Source organism: Mustela putorius, unplaced genomic scaffold, assembly GCF_011764305.1.
Source record: "Mustela putorius furo isolate JIRA1106 unplaced genomic scaffold, ASM1176430v1.1 tig00003845_pilon_pilon_pilon, whole genome shotgun sequence".
In the NCBI taxonomy this organism is placed as follows: domain Eukaryota; kingdom Metazoa; phylum Chordata; class Mammalia; order Carnivora; family Mustelidae; genus Mustela; species Mustela putorius.
The window spans coordinates 43,109,333-43,134,442 of NW_025421998.1; the positions used below are offsets into that span (position 1 = coordinate 43,109,333).

General features: G+C 35.7%; 1 non-coding gene and 1 pseudogene across 1 annotated transcript; both read left to right on the forward strand.

Moving 5' to 3' along the window:
• Positions 1-305: 305 nt before the first annotated feature.
• LOC106007334 lies at positions 306-24,609 on the forward strand (annotated as a pseudogene).
• Positions 2,023-2,129, forward strand: LOC123387076. Its single transcript, XR_006601439.1, has one exon. It is a non-coding gene; the product is annotated as a U6 spliceosomal RNA (small nuclear RNA).
• Positions 24,610-25,110: the final 501 nt, after the last annotated feature.

A 25,110-nucleotide genomic window follows, 5' to 3' on the forward strand; every position in this document is an offset into this window, starting at 1 on the left:
ATTTAGATATGACCCAAAGTTCTCAAACAAGTGGAAATATAGAAAGAACTAAAAGCTTGTTCTGGCAAAAACAAAACAAAGCAAAACAAACAAACAAACAAACAAAAAACAGTAAATAAAGATTAAAGTATATTCTTTGCATCTGCTTACAATTTTTTCTTTTGTATGGACAAAGGAAATTCTGAGCCAGAGAGTTATACTGAAAATATAATTATTGAAAATCCACTCTTGTGGATTGGGTTTGGTCCAAGATGAGTTAAGCTGAGAACCTCTGTTAATGTTGTGTGTACTAGAAGATCGGTGCTATGGATGGAATGTTTGCGTCCTCCCAAAATTCATATTTGGAAACTCTAATCTCCAGTATGATGACATTTGGATGTGAGGGCTTTGGGAATAATGATGTTATATGGGTGAGTCCTTACGCTGAGACTGGCAGCCTTATAAAAAGATAAACACCAGAACTAACTCCAGCTCTCTCTCTCTCCCCCACTCTCTGTCTTTCTCTCTCTGCCATGTGAGGATGCAGCAAGAAGGCCAAAGGCAAGCCTCTCAACAGAAACGGAATTGGCCAGCACTTTGATCTTGGCCAGTCTACAGAACTGTAAGAAATAAATTTCTCTTGTTAAGGCATCTAGTTTGTGGTATGTTGTTATAGCAGCCTGAACTGACTAAGACAGCCACTTTATCCAACTTTGGACAGCCAAGAGCTGATAACATGTTAGGAAGGCAATCCAGTTTTTGTTAATATCTTGTTTGTTTTGTCTCTGGAAGAAAATCCTGGTGAACAAAACAAACATTTGGCAGTGGGCCATATTTGCAATTCTTTTGTGGCTATCTAAATTCAATATGCAATTTACTTACTTTTCAGATCCAAAAAGCTTACATGAATTTTTATTTCTCTATACTGAGCCAATACACACAATAATTTTTTTTTTAATAAAACAACCTGCTAATTGTTGTGTCCCATTATTGAAAGGCAATGACTAATTATATTAGAATTAATTTCAGGTGAAGTAAAAGATAACATAACTAAAAGTAGATAAAGAAAATAAGAAATCTGTAAGTAAGCATTGATTCAGCAACTCAGTGTCATCAGAGCCAGTATCTGAATATCTCTGGTTGAAAAATGACTGCTAGGGCTCACCGTTGGGTCTAAATCCAGGCAGGAGGAAGGAAGAAATGTATCTGCGGTATCTGTCCTCTTTACCAGGAAAGGAAAAATTGTCCCAGAAACATCTGAAGAGACTTTTTTATATATCATTAACCTGACTGTATCATTTCACCATTCATAGTGTAGAGACTGTAAGAACAAGTATGTAGCTTTCAGCTCTTTTCATAAAGGGGAAAAAAAAATGAAGGGGATTGAAAACAGGTTTGGGATTAATCTACTAACACCACTTGCTACTCCAACTATCTACCAATTTATCTAGATTTTTTTTTAACAAATAAGCTAAGCAGATTTATAAAATACAATTATCAGAAACCTAATATTTAAAACTTCCTTTTGTGGAGAGAGGTTCTTTTTAACTTTAAATGTTTTTACCATATTAGACCATGATGGGGCCCTGTCTCCTTAATAAATCAAGAAACAGCAAAGCAAGCAGATTCATAAGACATCTTAGACCTATGAAATTTTTAAAAGGTTACTATATTTGTACATCAACCCTGGTTCCCTGTATGTTTTTCAGAGGAATTAATTCATCTTTGGAATCCAGTTCTGGTTTCCTGAAATAAAGCCAACAAGAGACCTGGAGCTCCATCTCAGGAACAATGAGGTACAGTGGTTAAGATAGCAGCTGGGTCAAGTAGAAGTAAATTCAATTCCTAGTCCTACACCATGCTGCCTTGTGACTGCAGGAAGTTATTTAGCCCATCTAAACCTCTGTTTCCTCATCTGCAAGATGAGAATTTTAACATCTACCTGGTAATACAGGAAGAGAAAATGCATGCAAATTTAGCCCTGAAATAAGTGGTCAGGATTGTTGAGTGGATTACTAGTTGTCTGCCAAATATCCATTTTCTGTGCTTGCTTCCGCAGCACATATATTAAAATTGGAACAATACAGAGAAGATTAGCATGGCCCCTGCACAAGGATGACATGCGAATTTGTGAAGCGTTCATATTTTTTTTTAAAATAGCCACTTTCCCATATATGTAATTATACATATGGTTAAACACTCTTACATATAAGGGTGACCAAGTGACTAGATTCTGATCAGTGATATATAAGCACTGAGGTTTCTGAGAAAACATCTTTAAAAAATGGTGCCAAATAACTGGCACATTTGCCCCTTGTTCCTTCACCTGGCTGATCCTGACACCCTAGACACCATCTCCTGACCAGGAGAGGAATAATGCCAAAGGACAGTCTAAAGTTTCTTGAAATTACTTGTGATTTTTAAAAATACGTTCAGTGTGTTCTCTACTTCGGAATACAATAGAAAATTATATATTCATTTTGGGGGTTGTAAGTTTAGTGTCACATAAATTGCCAGCAAAGAAAAAATTCAAATATGGAGGAGCATGGCAAATCTTTAAAAGGAGCTCACTATATTTATTATCCAAAGAAGAAACAACAACAAAAACAAAACACCTCACTGTCCACTTAACTGATACCAAAAAATAAGGGAGGGTCACATCAATTCCATTTGTTCTAATGAGAATTTGTCTTATAACTATGTAATATGTCAGGAAAGGCATGAAGACTATAATATCTCCTCATACCTGCTATAATTATTTTTTTCACTGAAAATTACATGACTCATCTTCTTATAGCATAACACCTATAACATGGACAATATTAAATGAAGTCAGCTTTGCTCAAAGCTTTCCAGAACACACATTAATAATCTGCCATCCTTAAAAAGATGGAACGTAAACCCTGGGCCAAAATCCACTAATAATAAGCAAATTTAAGCTCAAAGAAGTTGCTTTAAAAAACTATAAATGGGATACTTTGTCTTTAAGTGAAAAAGTCCCTTCAAACATCCCCTTGTGACATTTTAAATGATATTTGGGATTTTACCAATATACTTCTCCACTTAAACTTCTTTCATTCCACTTGCTTCAGTACTATGATATTAATATATTTCCTATGTTTGTAGCAAGCTGCTTAAAAAGGCAGATAGCTTTTCTTTAAAGAAAAAGAAAAAAACAACCAAAACAAACAAACAAACAAACATAAAACACAATAGCTTAGTACTCATTCTACACCAAGCTCAATAGTAGAATAAATCAAACACTGGCTTCCTGATTTCTTTCAACGAAAACCTTCAGATTTGTGTCCAGTCATGCCTCTTCAATTAGTATATTTCCTATTTAGGAATTATCACTAATGTGGTAATTGCTGAAGATAGAAGAATGGGTGAAATCCCTGAGGGAAGAAGCAAAGAGGATAAACAATAGAAGAAACTGATTGACATTTTAAGCAAGAGCTATGAAATAGTAGGAGGATGACTATGGGAGAGAAAAAGAGAGAGAGAGAGATTGTAGATATCAAAAAAAAAAAAGAGAGAAAAGTGAGATAAGTCAGAGCACGAGGATGTTGAAATGCTGCAGAAGGCCAAGGGAAAACAATGTGACTTCCTTTTTGAAATCTATCTGAGGCACTAAAGATAATAGAATTGCAAAAAAAAAAAAAAAAGTCATTGAATCTAGCAACAATCTGGATATTCCTGACCTCAGAGAAACAAACCTCAATGGATAGTTAAAATGGTATGAGGGTAGGTAGGTGATATATCAGTAAATATGTCAGTAAACGAGGGGAAAATAAGATCCAAGTTAAGGGATGGTTCAAGATGGTAGGGTAGGAAGAGCCTGAACTCACCTCTATCACAGATACATCAAATCTATAGCTACATATATGATAATTCTCTCAAAAAGACCTGAAAACTAGCTGAACAGTTCCTCTACAACAAAGGGTAGAAAGACCACATTGAGACTGATAAGACAGGCCGAGAAATAGTCTTGTCAAAATCTATATTCCCCGGGGCACCTGGTTGGCTCAGTGGGTTAAAGCCTCTGCCTTTGACTCAGGTCATGATTCCAGGGTCCTGGGATTGAGCACCGCATTGGGCTCTCTGCTCAGAAGGGAGCCTGCTTCCCCACTCTCTCTCTGCTTGCCTCTCTGCCTACTTGTGATCTCTGTCTGTCAAATAAATAAATAAAATCATAAAAAAAAATCTACATTCTCCATGCAATAACCCACAGGTGGGAGGAATGTCATAAATACAGAATATATCCCAACCCTTGGTACCTGCATCAGAGATGAGCCCCCAAAATGTCTGGCTTTGAAAACCAATAGCACTTATGCCCAGGAGATGCAAAGTTCTGTAGGAAACTCAGACATCTCTGTTAAAGGGTTCAAACAAAGACTCTGTTGTCCCAAGACCCAGAGCAAAAGCAGCAAAATGAAAAATACCTAGACCATATGTGAAAGAGACTTATTGACTAATGTGAAAGTATCTGCCAGAGGGGCAGGGGTCTTCTGGAACTCTCTCCAAGGATGTAAGTGCTGTGAGGCACCATTTTTATACTTTCCTTCTACTTTGATAGTGTCAGCACTGGCCAGAGTCATTTTTGCACTGTCTCTTTCCCCTGCCAGTATAGCTTGCCCCACCTTTACACTCTCCTATGGCCTCACCTTGCCAAACCTAGAAACCATGAATACACTACTCAGGTAGGGATTCAGAATTGAAGGGGAGATAAGTTTTCCTGACAAGCAAAAACTAACGGAGCTCACCACCACTAAACTGTTCTTACAAGACGTAATAAAGGGACTACTTTAAGATAAAAAGAAAAGGCAAGAAAACATATGAAAGTAAAAATCTCACTGGTACAGAATACAAATATATAGTAAAGGTAGAGAATTAATCACTTATAAAGCTAGCACGAAGGTACAAGTAGTAAAAATAACTCTAACTACAATAATTAGATAAAGGACACACAAAATTAAAAGATGTAAAATGTGACATCAAAAACACAAAATGGGGGAACCTGGTGGCTCAGTCAGTTGAGTATCAAACTCTCGGTTTCAGCTCAGATCATGATCTTGGGGTCCTGAGAAGGAGTCCCAAATTGCGTTCTGTACTCAGCATAGAGTCTGCTTGGCATTCTCTTTCCCTTTCCCTCTGCCTCTGTTTATGCTCCCATTCTTTCTCTCTCTCTCTAAAATAAATAAATAAATATTTAAAAATATATATCAGAAGGGGGAGTAAAAATGTAGATTTTTAGGATGCATTGAAATTCAACTTGATATATATATGCATGCCTCCTGGTAATCAGAGACCAAAGGCCTATAGTAGACACACAGAAGATAATGATAATAGAATCTAAGCACAACACTAAAGAAAGACCAGACCACAAGAGAGCTAAAGAAGAAAGAAACAGAGAGAAAATAGACATGAAACAATTAACAAAAAGACAATAAGTTCATACATATTTATAATTTCTTTAAATGTAAGTGACATTTACATTTAATTCTCTGATCAAAAGACATAGTGTAGCTGAATGAATTAAAAACAACAACAACAACCGTCTCTATGCTCCTACAGGAAATCTACCTCAGATCTAAAAACACACATACACTGAAAGTGAAAGGATGGAAAAAGGTGTTTCATGCAGATGGAAACCAATAGAAAGCTGAGGGAGCTATCCCTGTACCGAACAAGACAGACTTTAAATAGGCTGTAATAGAAGACAACAATGGTCATTATCTAATAATAAAAAGATCAATCCCCCCCAAAAAGATATAACATTTATACATATGTATGCACCCAACATTGGAGCACCTACATATGTAAAGCATATATTAACAGACCTAAAGGAAGAAACTGACAGCAATACAATAATAGCAGGGGACTTTTATATGCCACTTAACCAATGGCTAGATCATCCAGGCAGAAAATCTATAGAAAACATTGGTTTTAAATGACATATTAAACAAGATGGACTTAATAGATATATTAAGAGATACAAAGTTTCAGTCATAAAATAAATAAGTGGGGAGGATGTAATTAATATGTACTATGGTGACTACAGTCAATAACACTGTATTGTATATTATGTAACTTTACATGGTGATGGAGGAAACTAGATTTATTGTGGTGATCATTTTGCAGTGTATACAAATATCAAATCATTAGGTTAGACATCGGAAACTAACATAATGTTATATGACAAATAGATATCCAAAAAAAAGCTAAAATGCTAAGAGGGTCAAGAAAAAAGGATGATGTTGTTGTTACAATATGGCACTGTCTTCTCTGTTCTTTAACACATTTGTCTTGCTTCACTTTCAGATACCTCTTCTTGCTATCACTGATATGCCTGCCTCTAAGAATATCCTCTCTGTAAGCACCTTCTAAAGTTTTAATAAGGGCATGCAGGAAAATGATATATCATATATTATAGCTGGATAGAATTGTTTAGAAACATTAAATAACTTCTAATTGGTGGACAAATGACTCTGGCCCAATAATAAAGTACGTAAGTTTATTTTTGATATTTAAAAATAATTTTCCCCTTATTACTTGGCTGTGCTCTTTATCTTCAGGGTTAAACAATAAGCAATATTTGAATGACTGAATCATTGCTCTACATAAGACTTCTGTTTTTCTTGAAATATCTATGTTATAGATTCTTGAGGTACAGCCCTGGGTAAAAGCTGAAAAGTAAAAGTGAGGATTTCTCCTAGAGTTTTGTCATCATGGAACACTAAGAAGCTAAAAAATAATTCCTCAGAATTTTTCTCTTTTTATCCATAGACAAGAAACAGAATATTCTGAAAACTTCCCATCAGAAATTTGAGAGTAGCTAATTTCTCCCTACCTAATGAAATCTATAGGTGGAATGGCATGTACCATTTAAAATAAATCCCACATTTACACATAGTATATAAAATATCTTCTTTTTTTTAAAGATTGTATCTACTTATTTGAGAGAGAGAATCAGAGAAAGAGGGCACTCACAGACTAGGAGAGTGGCACAGGGAGAGAGAGAAGCCGACTCTACACTGAGCAGGGAGCACAATGTGGGGCTTGATCCCAAACCCCAGGATCATGACCTGAGCTCATAGCAGATGCTTAACTGACTGAGCCACTCAGGCCCCCCTATAAAATATCTTCTATTTCAAATAATAAATATGTTTAAATACTGGCTCAAGCTTCAAGTTAAGTACTAGTTTATAGAACCTGGATACTCATTGCTTAAATATTTATATATATATTTTTTGTAAATATTAAATATTTAATATGTAAATATTAAACAACACACTACTCAACAAACAATGGGCCAAATAAACCAATGGCAAATCAAAATATGTCTCAAAACAAGAGAAAAAGAAAACACAATATTCCAAATCCAATGGGATACAGCAAAAGTAGTTGCTAGAGTGAAATTCTAATAAACAATTTTACACCACAAGGAACTAGAAAAGGAAGAAACTTAACTGAAAGGATGGAACAAAGAAAAATCAGAAAAAAATAAGAGGGCAGAATAAACAAAAACATTACATTCAAAGGAATGATCAGCTTTTCAAAAAAAGAGAGAGAGAGGACTCAAAACCAAAGTGAGAAGTGGAAGAGAAACAATACAAAAGATAAACACAAAAACACATAGTGTGATAACAGATTACTATAAACAATTATATACTGAAAAAATCAGATAACTTGAAAAAAAAAAACCTATAATTCCTAAAAGTACACAAGTTACCACAACTGGATCATGAATTTTGAATCCAAGAAATAGGAAACATTCTTAGACCAATAACAAGAATGGAAAATCAAATTAGAAATCAAAAATTTCGCAGCACAGAAAAGCCCAAAACCACACAGTTTCATTGGTGTATTCTATCAAACATTAAATAATTAATGGCAATTATCAAATATTACAAATAATGGAGAGTAGAGGGAATACATTCAAAACCATTCCATAAGGCCAGCACTACCCCAATACCAAAGCAGGATAAAAACATTACAGAAACAGAAATGTCTATGTGGAAGGAGCCAAGATGTTCTTCAAAAGATGAATGGATAAAGAAGATACGGTTCATAAATACAACAGAATATTACTCAGCATCAGAAAGGACGAATACATATCATTTACAATGACACGGATGGTATTGGAGGGTGTGATGCTAAGTGCAATAAATCAATCAGAGAAAGACAATTATATGGTTTCACTTAAAAGTGAATACAAGGAGTGGCACAGAGGATCAGAGGGACAGGAAGGGAAAAATGAACGGGAAGAAATCAGAGAGAGAGACAAACCGTGAGAGACTCTTGACTTCAGGTAACAAACTGAGGGTTTCAGAAAGGGAGGTGGATGAGGGGATAGGGTACTTGGTGAGGGGCATTAAGGAGGGCATGCGATGGGATGAACACTGGGTGTTACACACAACTAATGACTCATTGAACATTACATCCAAAACGAATGATGTATTACATGTTGGCTAATGGAATTTAAATAAAATAAAAATTAGGCTTCACACCAAAATAAAAAGAGCAAAAAAGTCCAGTTTGTCCGATATAAGTAGTTCTACTCTATCTTTTGACATCCATTTGTATGATAACTGCTTTTCCATCTCCTCACTTTGTCTGCAGGTGTCTTTAGGTCTAAAATGAATCTCCTGTAGCCAGCATATAGATGGGCTTTGCTTTCATATCCATTCTGACACCCTATGTCTTTTGATTGGAGCATTCAGTCTATTTATATTTAAAGTAATTATTGATAGATATGTATTTATTGCCATTTTATATTTGTATTGTCATTCCTTCTGGAGATTTTCTCTGATCTTTTCTTGTCTTTGTCACTTTTGATCTCTCTTTCACTTCAGAGTCCCCTTTAATATTTCTTGCAATGCTGGTGTAGTGGTCATTAACTCCTTTAGTTTGTGTTTTTCTGGGAAACTATTTATCTTTCCTATTTTGAAGGATAACCTTGCAGGATAGAGTATTCTTGGCTGCAGATTTTTCCCATTCAGCATTTTGATTATATCATGCCACTCTCTTCTGGCTTGCCAAGTTTCAGTTGAAAACTCTCCAGGTGGGAAACCTGGGTGGCTCAGTGGGTTAAGCCTCTGCCTTCAGTTCAGGTCATGATCTCAGGTTCTTGGGGTCAAGCCCCCACATCGGGCTCTCTGCTTGGCAGGGAGCCTGCTTCCCCCTCTCTCTCTGCCCGCTCCTCTGCCTAATTTTGATCTCTCTCTGTCAAATAAATAAAATCTTAAAGAGAAAAGAAAACTCTCCAGGTAGTCTTAAGTTTTCCCATGTAAGTTAAGGACTCCTTTTGTCTTGCTGCTTTTAAGAATTTTTTTTTCCTGTATCACTATATTTTGCAAATTAATTACAGTATATCTTGGTGTGGCCTGCTTTTGTTGATTTTGATGGGAGGTCTCTGTGGCCTCTTGGATTTGATTCCTTCCCCAGATTAGGGAAGGGCTCTGCTATTTTTTTTTTTTTAAATAAATTTTCTGCCCCCTTTTCTCCCTCCTCTTCTTCTGGGACTCTTATAATACAAATATTATAACATTTCATGGAGTCACTGAATTTCCTAAGTCTATTCTCATGTTGTACAACTTTTTTTGTTCTTTTGTTCGGCTTCATTATTTTCCTCTATTTTCTCTTCTAGATCACTAATTCACTCTTCTGTTTTTTCCATCCCGCCGTTCATTGCATTTAGCCTATCTCCAATCTTGTTTACTGCATTCTTCATCCCTGATTGATACTTTTTTAACTCTTTTGTCTCTTTTGTAAGGGTCTCACTGATGTCCTATATTATTTTCTCAAGTCCAGTGAGTATCCTTATGATAGTTGCTTTAAATTCTCCATCAGGCATGGTACTTGTATCTGTTTCACATAGGTCTCTGGCAGTGGCCTTATCTTGTTCTTTCATTTGGGGTAAATTTCGCCATCTTGGGATTTTGTCTGAGTCTCTGCCTTCTTCTATGTGTTAGAAAACCTATTTTAAAACATACACTTTAAATACTAAAAAGGCTAGCAGTTTTCTTATAAGACAAAGTACCATTTCATCAATCATATTTTTTAATGCTGCTGCTGAATTGACATATACTCTATCAGTAAGCTTTAATTGTACATCTATTTGGAATACACATCCAAAGCCTTTTATAGCTCCATAAGAGAATAATTCTTTTTTATGTAAGTTTTGGTAGCATCTGTTGCATTTAACTATTTAAAAATTAAATAGTTAAACACTGATTCATTCCTTAATCCAACAAAAAGGACATATCTATTACTTTGGTTTGCAAAGACATAAATCTATTTCTTATTAATTGCTTTAAATCCATTCTGACTTTAACAGATACAGTGGAACAAGAAAAGAATGTCATTTCTGATATGGTTATAAACATTTTCTAAAGATTAAAAACTATCTATAATAATAATAGCTAAAAGGTATTTCCCTGTTTATTTTAGTATAATCATTGTCTTTGGTGATGGACACCACTTAGATGTCTATTTTTTTGTTTAGATAACTCTTACAGGGTTTGAAGTTTTATCTGAAGTTTATCTATGCCAATTCTTCTGCAAATTTGACTGAGTGTTTCACAAACTCAGCTCCTCTTTTGCTTTCTCTGTGATTTGTTTGTTTCAGGTTGTACTAAAATAAAGTTTCTGTCCTGTAGCATTCAAATATTTATAAGAAGAAAAGAAGAACACTAAGAGAAAAACTTAAAATGTTTGATTTTCACTCACTTCTTTTTTGGTATTACATAAAAATGTAAAGAATATTAGACTAGAACCATGCCACAATGTGCACATAAGCCATTCTTAAGACTACAGTTAAAATACAAATAAAAATTGAATGATAAAAAAGTCTTCTATATCTAGCCACTATCAAGAGAAAGGGGCAGCAAAATTATTTTATTGGAATCCCAGCTATAGATAAACAAGTCCGTTACAAGCAAATTGAGACCTGGGACAGTCAGATGGTCATCGAGTTATAATTTAAGATAATGTAAGATAAGCTTTGGGCTTCATGACAGAAACATGTAAATGAGAATCTAAGATAATAAGAACATAGAGATAGAAAATAGTGCTGGTTAAAGAGACAAGGAGACATAAAAGTTGCATTCAGAGAATGCGATTCCCAAAGTAGAATATGCATGGGAATATATGATGGTGGTTCATTGGGAAATAAAGCATCCTCAAATAAACATTTTATTTAGAAAACATAGTACAATCAAGTAAAACACAGTATTTGAAAAAGTGAAAAGAAATCCCTGGAGGCAGTAAATTATAGGATTTGAGTTTTTCATACACTATTCTGTATTAAAATGAAAGAGAACTGGGGCAACTGAATGACTCAGTTGGTTAAGTATCTGACTCTTGACCTCAGCTTAGGTCATGATCTCAGGGTCCTGGGATAGAGCCAAGAGCTGGGCTCTGTGCTCAGCAGGGACTCTGCTTGGATTCTCTCCCTCTGCCCGTCCACTCCACCCGGTATCTCTCTCAAATAAATATATAATTATTTTTAAAAAATAAATAAAATGAAAGAGAGCCAGACTCTCTAGTTAGTTGATGCTATTCTAAGAGTAGAGCAGAGGGTAAATGAATATCTGCTGGGCCAAAGATGATCTCCTGCCAGACATTGGGCATTAGAATGTGTGTGGTGGGCACCAAGCTGACTTCAATCTATATAACTGTGAATTCATTTGGCAAGTATCCAGTTGAACAAAGTGTGCAACCAAGGATTATAGAGCCTTTTATTATATATTGGTCAAGAGTTTGTGTAAGAAGGAAAAATGAGAAAGTTAAATACAAAGCTTATGAAATGAGATTTCAGATCAAAGGGAATTGGACCTCTGTAGTGAACATTCAGAGAAATAACATCTCTAAATATATATTGCAAAAACATAAATACTTAGAAAAATTTTTGTAATCATAAGAATTGACAAGAAGACATGGCTACTTGGGGTTTTTTGTTTGTTTTGTTTTTAAGATTTTATTTATTTATTTGAGAGAGATAAAGAGAAAGAAAGCACAGAGGGAGAGTGAGAGGGAGAAGCAGATTCCCACTGAGTAGAGAGCCAGATGTGGGGCTCAATCCAGGACTCTAGGATCATGACTGAGATGAAGGCAGACATTTTACCAACTGAGCCACCCAAGTGCCCCAAAGATATGGCTATTTGGAAAATATCCAAAGAGGAGAACAGATAAAATTTAAAAAACAAAAACAAACAAACAAAAAACACTATTATAAATATAAAGACAATGAAAAAATGTTATAAATGACTAAAGAAAATTAAAATTTGAAAAATAATAAATCACTATCCTCAACTATCGACAATAGAAACAGACCTGCCTTCCAAGAAATCAGCTTAGTGAAGTAGAAAAGAAAAATTAGAAATTCTCATACAACTCAGGGAAAAGTCAAAGAAATTAAAAAGATGCAAGAAGAAAGCAAAGATATGGGAATAAACAACACAGTTTTAAGATAGGAAAACACTTTCTAAAAAGTGAACTACAGCACTAGTAAAAGACAGTATTTTTTTTTCTGATTAAAGGTAGAATATGGATTCCAAGTGGCAGACTAGCTTGTTTCAGAATAACCATATTACAAAGAACAACCAGAAAGATTATATATTTATATTAGTATATATTTAAACCTGCTTGAAAATATGGGGGAGTTAAGAAAGAGAAAGCTTGTATGGCAATGCCTTAGAGAAAAGAACAGCTCAGAGAAATGTCTCTGCTGATTTAGATTAAGCTGATCGGTTGAGTTGCATAATCCTTGCCATCTAGAACTGGCAATACAATCCATTTCTGGATAAAGGATTATTGGGAACGATTGTCCGGGATATAGTGGTTACAGAAGTATCTGGAGCAGAACAAACACCAGTTAAATCACAAAAAATTTTGGTTGATTACAGATTGATTACTGTGTGAATCCTGGGAGAATCAGGGGTACTTCATAATAATGAAAGGATATTGAATAAAAAGAACATATAAGCAATGAAGCTATACTTTAAACAAATAAAATAGTAATCAATAAAAATATAGATGATAAGATTCATACATATTAAAAGAAAGATAAATGAATGCATATATTTTTCAAAATTTTGCAATGAATGTCAAGAAATGAAATAATAACATACAGAGTATAATCATCATATTCTTCACAAATAAAAGGTTTTATTTACATCCCACAGTTGAAAAACTATATTTACTTGTTATTTTATTGGCTTTATTTTATTTAAGTGCCCACAACAAAAGGGGTCAGTGAGCTTTGTAAATGTAAAAAAGGTAGTCATATTGATCAATAATCACTAAAACATTTCCTCTCAAGGTCAGAGAATAACCTCACAGTATGTAAAGTAACTAACAGCCAGCAGTTGCTATTTCCAGAACTGACTTTTATTTTACCACAGCTCTGGCATTGTTTCATTTTCTAATGGTGACATTGCAATTTTAGCTACCATAATTGCTAGCGATGACAGATGCTCATATAGGCCTATTCTTCTTCAAATGACTTATTTAAAGCATTGAAATCTGTATACAGATGCACACTGTACAAGTACTGTCACTATCCTATCTGCTTTCAAAAATTCATGAAAAAAATGACATGTTAATTTGTGTTGTAAATGAATGAAGAAAACATTTCAAATAGCACTGAGAGAGGTAATAATCTATTAAAATCAAGTCGAAGAAAAAATGTAAAAGGTGCCATCAACTAAGCTATTTATTTATTCAAAGACAGTGTCTAAATGAGCCAGAACTGACACCAGAGGCATTCAGCCACATATTTTAATGTCATATCAAATTTACTGGCATTCTAAGTGTATAAACAATATATTTGCATCGTATTAGTGACAAATGTCATGCTAATACCATAGCAAAATGACTACAAGGGGATTTCATAACTTATTTACAGAATGTGTTTCTAGGTACAAGAACTCATTTAGAACTGTCAAACAACCAGAGAATTACAGGAATTTTCAACCTTTGGTTAGGGAAGTCTTATTTCATAGCACATATGCCATTTATATTATTTACTGTAATGAATTCTTAATGTCCTTCTTGTGTTTTGTAGGGTCAACCATTTTTATTAGGTTCCCTTCAGCATTTCTAGATAAGAGCTGTTGGCTTTTGAGCCTGTTTTTCTGAATACCATGTATAAATGTCCCAAAACTGTCCCTGAGTAGTTAATGGTTTCTTCTTACTATTCTTAGAAAGAAAGAAAGAAAAAAAGAAAGAAAGAAAAGAGAAAGAAAGAAAGCAGGTCACCAGAAATACTTTGGTTCTTCCTCTTCTGTACACTCAGAGCAGTTATCTTTCCTACTTGAAGGATAAATCTGTTCTTTTCTCTTCTGACCTTGCCAAATTTCCCCCTATCTACCAGAGCCATTGAAACCTGGAAATCATCAGGCAGCCATGCACCATAAACCTACATGGTCTTGTTCTATGAGAAATTGTTTTGTAATAAATGTCTCCTATACCAAAATGTTTCCCAACTCTTTAAAAGTTACATGTCCTCTGGACCAACACAAGCACACACAGGATGAATGTATTTTAAAATATTTTATGCGATATTAAAAACCATTAAGCTGTTTCCAAAACCGGTTCCAAAGAAGTTTTTACCTTTATAGATGATTAAAGCAATCATTTGGTCAGTTGACTTCACTGACAGCTATAGCAGTGTAGTTTTATCTGATAGAACAAATCCACAGAGAAATGTCTTTATCAAATTCTTTTTAGGTGCTCTTCTATGTAATAATAATTCTGGAAATAGGAGGCTGCAGGATTACTGTCGCGGCCAGCGCGACGAATCGACCAGGGTAACCATGGGGGCTAAGAGGATGATGAAAAAAAGTTAAGAGACAAAGAGATGGGGGCAGGAGGGACACTGAAGAGGATGTCCAACAGTGTCAAATTTATTCCACATCTTACAAGCATTTATAAGGCAAACCAGAATAGGAGGAGCATTACATCAGTACCTAGTCAGATGACCGCAAGTTCCTATAACAAGTTTACATTAACTACAAGCAAACCTCTTGAGCCCAGGTAGTTTCAGCTAAAGCCATTAGCAAGACAATCAACCAGGGAGTGGATCATGGGAGGTACAGAACAACAAGGATTAACTAAGAACTCAGGATTCTGGCCACATTGTTCCCTACTGCAGGGAGAGTGTGTGGGAAGTCATGTAGGCAAGCGCACGACACATAGCACAGACCCTTTCTCAGTGCACTCAACTTTCCCGTCCTTAACTTTGTCAAGGTGTCTGGACTTTGAAGGAGACATAAGTCAGGGCCTGGTTTGGTCCTCGACTCTAGCCGTGCCGTGGCCTCCAACAGATTGCCATGCACTTCTCTTGAAATTTACCTCGGGGACATTTGGGTGGCTCAGTCATTTAAGCTGCAGCCCTCACTTCGGGTCATGATCTCAGGGTCCTGGGTTCCTGTAGGCCCACCCCCCCCACTCAGCAGGGAGTCTGCTTCTCCCTTTCCTCTCTGCCCCTCCAACCACTTTTGTTCTCTCTCTCTCTCTCTTTCAAATAAATAAAATCTTTAAAACTTTACTTCGAAGTTAAGCTAGAGTCTAAGAAAATTCTTTACTCCCATCTTTGTAAAAATACTTATTAATAGTACATGTAAAAAAGTTCAGTGTTTTCTTTCCCTTTTTCTTAAAGGCATTTACTTTTTTTTTTTTTTAAGATTTTATTTATTTATTTATTTGATAGAGAGAGAGAGCACAAGTAGTGGAGTGGCAGGCAGGGAGAGAGGGAGAAGCAGGTTCCCCACCCAGCAGAGAACTGGACATTGGGCTTGATCCCAGGACTCTGGGATCATGACTTGAGTCAAAGGCAGATGCTTAACCTACTAGCCACCTGGGCGCCAAAGGCATTTGCATTTCTGATATCTCTGTATTTTAACTGTGAATTTGTTCCCTGACTTCATCTTCATCACTGACTGCCACTGAAACTTGAGAACAAATGAGCTTTCCACAGTAAACCTGAGTTTTAGATATCCTAACTCCCAGAAAACCAAGCCTTTCCACTTAAAAACATTGCCACATTCTACAAGAGCAGGGTGAGATCAGGTTACAGTATCTGCCCCCTTTGTCCCTTTTGGTCAAGGCTATCCTACTGTTAATTTTAGATGAAAGATCTTGTTGCTGTCCTTGCCCCTGAGCCTTGGCTGGGGCCATCTAGTCCCCAAAACTATAAGTAGTGGGAGGACTGGCTGAAGGATCATCCCACCTTCACTGCCAGGAGACCTCCAACTTTGTTATGAATTAGAGCTCTGGAACCCCTTAGTAGGAGCTAGTCTTGTTAAGCAGAAGAAAAAGTCCTCCTACATTTTATCCCCCTTAGGACAAAGGCTTTTCTATTTTACTTTTGCATTATAAAAAAGGGCACACAAAATCTTTTCCAGGTACTTTTCTACTTCAGCATATGTGGAGTACAGCTAACAACTTTGTGTGAGAGGGAAAAACAAGAAATGTAATCCTTTTTAGAGTACCTTTGATCATTGGTAACTTCGCCCAATATAGAAGTGATTTGCACAGACACTTCTCTAAAACCCTTGAGAAGCAGAACTTAGAGAAACTTCCATTAACGAAATCACCACCACTAAAAAAATCCAAAGATAACAGAACTGAGTTATACTGTCCTCAAGCTAATGACAAATTCAAAAGTTATCTTTTGAAACATGAGAAGAGAATTCAAACTCCTCTACAAACATCCAGGTTTTCAAGATTTCTTTTTTCTTAGGGACACAGAAAGGGGATTGGATCACATTATATAGGATGATTTCCTACATATCCTTTCTAAAGACCTCTTTTCCCAAGTTCCCACTGCTACTTCATCTCTCTCTTTTTTAACCCTTTCTTCCTGACCCATTAGGTACATGAACTATCTCCCTTCTACACTCCTGGTAGGTACTGCAAGTAGCCTTTGTGACTCCTCCACATTCCACTTTCCTGAATTCTATCAGGGCAAGAGGATTGCACAAGATTTATGATTTGGTATTTTTCTGCTCTCACCATCAATAAAGATAATAGAGACAGCTAATAAAAACTGTGAAACTATACCTCCCCAAACTCTATACATGAAAACTATTGGCATTTTAGGAAAAAATTGTGCTTTCACTTTTGACTTTTAGAAATGCACCGTGGGTATATCATAAAAGACACACAGCCCTGACTGAGGAACCAGTAACTAAGCCTAATAAGTGTTGCCCAGACATCTCATGCAGTTGGTCTTGTTAAATAACTTTCTTTCTGAGTACATAATCTAGTTAGGGAAAATCATATTAAAAAATAATAATAATGCCCTGAGAGCTTGCAAACAAATTTTTAAAAAACTGTAAAATGATGTTTCCTACTTTCCTGAGTCTTAGACAAATAGTGTTATAAATTTTCTTCACCAAAGAGAGATTTCAATGAAATCTACTTTATTGTTCTATTTTTAAATGAGGTTAGAGGGAGAAATTGTGATCATTTTATATGGAAAAGAAAAATCTCAACTTAAAAACAAAAAGGAAGAAAGAAACTTTCCCCAAATCAAATTCAAGCCTAGTAAAAGCTGTTTTTCTTTTGTCTATTTTTTTTCTGTAAACCTTCTGTCCTCTATTATAGAGTTAGCAAAGTACATCCTGCAAGTTAAATCCAGCTACTACCTATTTTTGTAAAGTTTTATTGGCACATAGCAATACCACAATTTACATAACATCAATAGCTGTTTCATAGTTTATTACCTGCAATGGAGGCCATGGGGTCTGCAAAACATAAAGTACTCACTATCTGGCCCTTTATAGGAATAGTTTATCAAACTCTGCTCTATAATACCTCATTAATATAAAAATTAGATTTTAAATCTATTTACCATAAGAGTTGATTTCTGTACACCTTTTCATGTGGATTAATTTCATTTCCTTTACCTATATAAAGACAATATACTACAAAATCCTTCAAAGTTTAATCAATGACTCTTACATATATTAAAATGCCAGTTGAAACTAAGTGGCAACACTACTCATTTAAAACCATTTTTTTTTTTCAGTGTTGTGAGTTAGCAACATTGAAGAAAGGAGTTTATCTGACTAGAATCTCTTGTAATTCAAAGGTACTGAGAAGAACCTTGTATGGACTTTTTAAATTTTAAAAATTAAAAAATAGTTAATTGTCATAAACTTAACCATACTAAGAATATTCTTCACATCACAATTAACTCTTCTCTTATTGTTAATACTGTTTGCATATATCTTCTAAGTATTAGGGTTGAGAACATAGTTTTTATAAAAGTCAATTTGAACTGGACACTTCTCTTTTTTAGTATAAAGTTCTCCACAAAGTTTTATACTATAGGTAATGCTATAGCATTATCTTAGCTAGGGCTGCCATGACAGAGTACCATAGACTGAATAGATTAAACAACAGACATTTATTTTTTCACAGTTCTAGATGGACGTCCAAGCTCAAGGTATTGGCAGCGTTGGTCCTCCTGAGGGCCATGAGAGAAGGTTTATGTTCCAGGCCTCTCTATTTGGCTTGTAGTTGGCTACCTTCTTCATATGTCTTTATATCATCTTCCGTGTTTGTGTCCAAATTTCTTCTTCTTATTAGGATACCATTCATATTGGAATCCATAATGACACTGTTTTAACTTAATTACTTCTTTAAAAACCCTCTCTTTCAAATACAATTACATTCTGAAGTATAAGGTGTTAGAACTTCAACATATGAATTTTTGTAAGGACATAATTCAGTCTATAACAATCATAATTGCTAAATATTTAGGATACAATGAGTTTCATATAAAATGTGCACTAACCAGGGGTACCTGGGTGGTTCAGTTGGTTAAGTGTCCAACTCTTGATTTTGGCTCAGGTCATGATCTCAGGGTTGTAAGACTGAGGACCACACTGGGCTCTGTGCTGGGTGTGGAGCCTGCCTAAGATTCAAAGATGCTCTCTCTTTCTCCCTCTGCCCAGCATCCCCACAACTGGTGGTAGGCTCTCTCTTAAAAAAAAAAAAAAATTGCCCCTGCCAATCCTTACTTTATAAGCCCAATAATACTATTCTTGAATTTTAGATCAGAATATATGCTACAAAACTTACCTTGTTATTATCTCATAGTGTAATAACTTTCATAATCCTCTGATTATATCATTCTATCTCTTTTTAGAATTACTCATTTTGACATATTCTATTATGTAGAACTCAAATAATTCTTGCTTTGTGAAAGGTTATAGCCCTAAGAAAGAAATACTTCACCCAATTAGCTAAGCTTCTTAGAGAAACATTGTCTATGGACTTAAAATATAATAAGAAATGAAATTAATCTAGTTTTATCGGAGTATTTTTGGAGTAATTATTTTCCAAGATAATACACTATATAAAATTTGTATAGAGATTATATAAATTAGAGATGTTAGCTAAATTTGATAAATTTGTGTAAATTTTCTATTATATTCTCATATACTGAACTAGGTTGAATCAGAGGTCTTTAAATCATGAGAAAAATCCAAAATTGCTTTTCCTTTTTTTTTTTTTTGTTAGGTACTTAAATGCTATTTAAGAAAAATATAAGTTCTAAAAATGTGAAGATATTACCTGAAAAGGTTGACATTTAAATACCTTTTTAAGAGTTTTGCTGTGTCAAATGACCTAGTTACAAGTAATACCACTTTGACTTTCAGGTTTTGTTATTTGTTTAGCTGCATTTTGTTGTTAATCATTCTCTCCATGTGTCAGCTTCCTTGGGGCTTTAAGGAGGAGACTTTCACAATTTACTCTGGGTAATGAAGATTTCTTGGGAGGATATGCTGAATGCATACAGGAAGTTATCTATTAGTCACGCTAGCTCTTAGCTCTCCCATCATGAGGCTACACAGCTGGTTTTGTAGAGAACTGGAGAAGTAACTCACTGGTGAACCAACAACTTGAGCCCAGTGGCCTGTTTTCTTGCATTCAACTGGCAAATACCTAGTTTTGGACCAGTAGCCTGCTACCAGGCATGGAAGCATGGAGCACGCCCTCTCAGCAGATTTGATGCCAGTCTGTGCTGAGATCCTAGATAATCCACACACTTAGCTTATTGGTATTTCTGCCCAAGTGTGCAACAGTGTCGTCTTTCAAGCAACTGTGGTTAGAGCTGCAGTATGCTTTCCTCCGGCTGCCAAACTGAGAAGGAAAGAAGGTGTTAGGGTCACTTTCCTAAAGAGCTGCCTTGTATGTGGCATCTCTTGTGACTTTGTGAGCTCTTCTTTCAACCTCCTAAATGTTCTCAGATATAGGAGATGCCCAGAAATTCAGTAGTGCAATAAAATGCATCAATTTGCATACTAAGCACAAGTAGCATATTTCAGAAGTAAAAGAGGCCCTCCATGTGATTTTCTAGTAAGAAAGCTAACACTTCTTGGTACAATCTGGTAATATATATTTATATTAGGATACTAGAGGAAAAAAGAATTATTCTGATAAAAACAAAAAAGTAGACTGTCCAATTTCTTGTTTTTAATAGATTCAGAGAATCAAAACAAAACGAATACCAAAGAGAATGGTCGATTTTCATTCTTCTACATATAGCTGCCCAGTTTTCCCAGCACCATTTATTGAAGAGACTGTCTTTTTTCCACTGTATATTTTTTCCTGTTTTGTCAAAGATTATTTGGCCATAGAATTGAAGGTCCATATGTGGGCTCTCTACTCTGTTCCACTGGTCTATGTGTCTAATTTTATGCCAGTACCATGCTGTCTTGGTGATCACAGCTTTGTAGTAAAGCTTGAAATCAGGTAACGTGATGCCCCCAGTTTTACTTTTGTTTTTCAACATTTCCTTAGCAATTTGGGGTCTCTTCTGATTCCATACAAATTTTTGGATTATTTGCTCCAGCTCTTTGAAGAATACCGGTGGAGTTTTGATTGGAATGGCATTACAAGTATAGATTGCTCTAGGCAGTACAGACATTTTAACAATGTTTATTCTTCCGATCCAAGAGCATGGAATGGTCTTCCATCTTTTTGTGTCATCTTCAATTTCTTTCATGAGTGTTCTGTAGTTCCTCAAGTACAGATCCTTTACCTCTTTGGTTAGGTTTATTCCCAGGTATCTTATGGTTCTTGGTGCTATAGTAAATGGAATCGATTCTCTAATTTCCTTTTCTGTATTTTCATTGTTAGTGTATAACAAAACCACTGATTTCTGTACATTGACTTTGTATCCTGCCACGTTACTGAATTGCTGTATGAGTTCTAGTAGTTTGGGGGTGGAGTCTTTTAGGTTTTCCATATAAAGAATCATGTCATTTGCGAAGAGAGAGAGTTTGACTTCTTCATTGCCAATTTGGTTACCTTTTATTTCTCTTTGTTGTCTGATTGCTGTTGCTAGGACTTCTAATACTATGTTGAACAAGAGTGGTGAGAGTGGGCATCCTTTTCATGTTCCTGATCTCAACAGGAAGGCTGCAAGCTTTTTCCCTTTTGAGGATGATATTTGCTGTGGGTTTTTCATAGATAGATTTTATGAAGTTCAGGAATATTCCTTCTATCCCTATACTATGAAGTGTTTTAATCAGGAACAGATGCTGGATTTTGTCAAATGCTTTTTCTGCATCAATTGAGAGGACCATGTGGTTTTCCTCTCCTCTCTTATTAATTTGGTCTATCACATTGATTGGTTTGTGAATATTGAACCATCCTTGTAGCCCAGGGATGGATCCCACCTGGTCATGGTGGATAATTTTTTTAATGTGCTCTTGGATCCTGTTTGCTAGGATCTTGTTGAGAATCTTAGCATCCATATTCATCAGTGATATTTGTCTGAAATTCTGCTTTTTGGTAGGGTCTTTGCCTGGTTTGGGGATCAGGGTAATGCTGGCTTCATAGAAAGAGTCTGGAAGTTTTCCTTCTGCTTCAATTTTTTGAAACAGCTTCAGGAGAATAGGTGTTACATCTTCTTTGAAAGACCTCAACGTGAGACAGGAATCCATCAGAATCCTAGAGGAGAACACAAGCGGTAATCTCTTCGATATCAGCCACAGCAACTTCTTTCAAGATATGTCTCCAAAAGCAAAGGAAACAAAAGCCAAAATAAACTTCTGGGACTTCATCAGAATCAAAAGCTTCTGCACAGCAAAGGAAACCAGTCAACAAAACAAAGAGGCAACCCACGGAATGGGAGAAGATATTTGCAAATGACAGTACAGACAAAAGGTTGGCATCCAGGATCTATAAAGAACTCCTCAAACTCAACACACACAAAATAGATAATCATATCAAAAAATGGGCAGAAGATATGAACAGACACTTCTCCAATGAAGACATACAAATGACTCTCAGAGAAATGAAAACATGTTCATCATCACTAGCCATCAGGGAGATTCAAATTAAAACCACATTGAGATATGACCTTACACCAGTTAGAATGGCCAAAATTAGCAAGACAGGAAACAACATGTGCTGGAGGGGATGTGGAGAAAGGGGAACCCTCTTACACTGTTGGTGGGAATGCAAGTTGGTGCAGCCTCTTTGGAGAACAGTGTGGAGATTCCTCAAGAAATTAAAAATAGAACTTCCCTATGACCCTGCCATGCACTACTGGGTATTTACCCCAAAGATACAGATGTCATGAAAAGAAGGGCCATCTGTACACCAATGTTTATAGCAGCAATGGCCACGGTTGCCAAACTGTGGAAAGAACCAAGATGCCCTTCAACAGATGAATGCATAAGGAAGATGTGGTCCATATACACTATGGAGTATTATGCCTCCATCAGAAAGGATGAATACCCAACTTTTGTAGCAACATGGACGGGACTGAAAGAGATTATGCTGAGTGAAATAAGTCAAGCAAAGAGAGTCAATTATCATATGGTTTCACTTATTTGTGGAGCATAACAAATAGCATGGAGGACATGGGGAGTTAGAGAGGAGAAGGGAGTTGGGGGAAGTTGGAAGGGGAGGTGAACCATGAGAGACTATGGACTCTAAAAAATAATCTGAGGGGTTTTAAATGGTGTGGAGGGTGGGAGGTTGAGGTACCAGGTGGTGGGTATTATAGAGGGCACGAATTGCATGGAGCACTGGGTGTGGTGCAAAAATAATGAATACTGTTATGCTGAAAATAAATAAAAAATAAATGTAAAAAATTCAATTTGTCATTTACTTATCAGTTTATTTGTAAAGGCTATTTATCATTATCTATATATCTCTCTTTACACCAAAAGCAAACTGTCTCGATTACTGTAGCTTTGCAAGTCTTGAAATCAGACAGAATAATTCCTCCAATTTTGTTCTTTTTATTTATTTGTTTATTTGTTTGTTTTTGTAGAATGGTGTTAGTTATTTCAGGACCTTTGTATTTCCATATAGACTTTAGAATCAGCTTTTTAAATTCTATCAAAAAACATATGATATTTCTTATATTATTAAGGTTCTCTTTAGTGTCATGCTGCAATGTTTTTAGTTTACTATGTGGGGAATTCTTGATAAACTATATTCTAAATATTTTATAAATTTTTTTGCTATAGAAATGGTATTTTAAAAATTTTGGTTTCTAATTGTTCATTGGTACTGTATAGGTATGTAATTTATTTTTGTATATTAATATAGAATCCTACAACCTTGGTAAACTTTTCTTTAACTCTAGGAGCTTTTTTGTATATTTATTTTTTTCTACATAGACAATCATGACATCTGGGAATATATTTTAAGTCTTCCTTTCTAATCTGAATGTCATTTATTTCTTTTTCTTGCCTCAGTGCACATAATAAGAAATATAATACAATATTATATAGAAGTGGTATGAGTTAATATTTTTGCCTTGTTCCAGATACTAAGGAGAAAGTATTCAGACCTTTATTAAGTATCAATGATATAGTCTATAAGTTTTTCATTGATACTGTATATCAGATGGAGGAAGTTCCTCTCTATTCCTAGTTGTTTCACAATGGGCATTCAATATGGACAAATGAAAACTTAGCAGATGTTGAGGTTTAATTTTTATTATCTTATCTGTGTAATAGTTATCTTAGAGAGAAAGCATGGGGAAACCATTATAGACACTATCCATACTGTCCACTGCCTGGACAGTGGTCATCCAGTCAATTATCAGCAGAATTACCAGAATAGTGAGAGTGAGGAAAAGAAAGAGGATCAGAAAGTGTTCCCAAAGGCCAAGCCCCATAGTGCATGCCCTACCACAGGCAGCAGTTCCCACCTTAACTACATGTGGAGACCCTATGGGTGTTCACCTCCTGTATTCTGACCCTCCTATGCAGAGAGAAGAGATGGAAGGTGCAGACAACCAGGGTGGAGGAGAACAGGTAGACCAGTAAGACATAATATGTATCAGGGTTATAGACCATGATTCTGCTAGGACCTTCTTGCTAAAGACAGCCTAGAGAGAATGGCAATGAAGAAGATGAAGAAAATCAAGGAGATGAGACCCAAGGTCAGCAGCCACCTCAGCGTCAGTAGTGCTACAACAATAACCAACACAGACACCCAGAAAACCTTAAACCACAAGGTGGCAAAGAGACTAAAGGAGATAATCCAGCAGCTGAGAATTCATCAGCTGCAAGCCTGAGCAGGCCAGGGTTAAGTAAACGTGGCCCCATCTCTACCATCATCCAGTGCATTACACATTTTTAAGTGGGATGAACGTAGATGGAAGTGGTATAAGCAAACTTAGTTCTTCTCTTACAATCAGAACTCAATATCACCTAAATTTGATAATTTTAAAATGGAGCTATAGGCATATTATGTACAGTGGTGGTATCTACTAGGTGGACTAATACCTGAAATTATTTGTTAATTTTTCAAGTACCTTTTTCTGAAGCTATGAATTTGAAATCCTTCAGGAAGTCAAATAAAAGAAGCTACTACCGAAGAGAAACTGGCAAATGGACTGTAGCTGCAATCTTAACTCCAAGTACTTATTGTCAACCAGGAAGGAAGACCTGTGTTTTCAGACGTTCTAACTGTTCAAGAGAACTTGCATATAAAGATTTTTGCATGATACATCAATATTGAAGCATCAGAGGAAGAAATTAAGGAAATAATTCCACTTATAATTCACCAAAAATAGTAAGATATTTAAGAATAAACCTAATCAAAGAGACGAAAGGCCTGTACTCTGAAAACTATAAAACA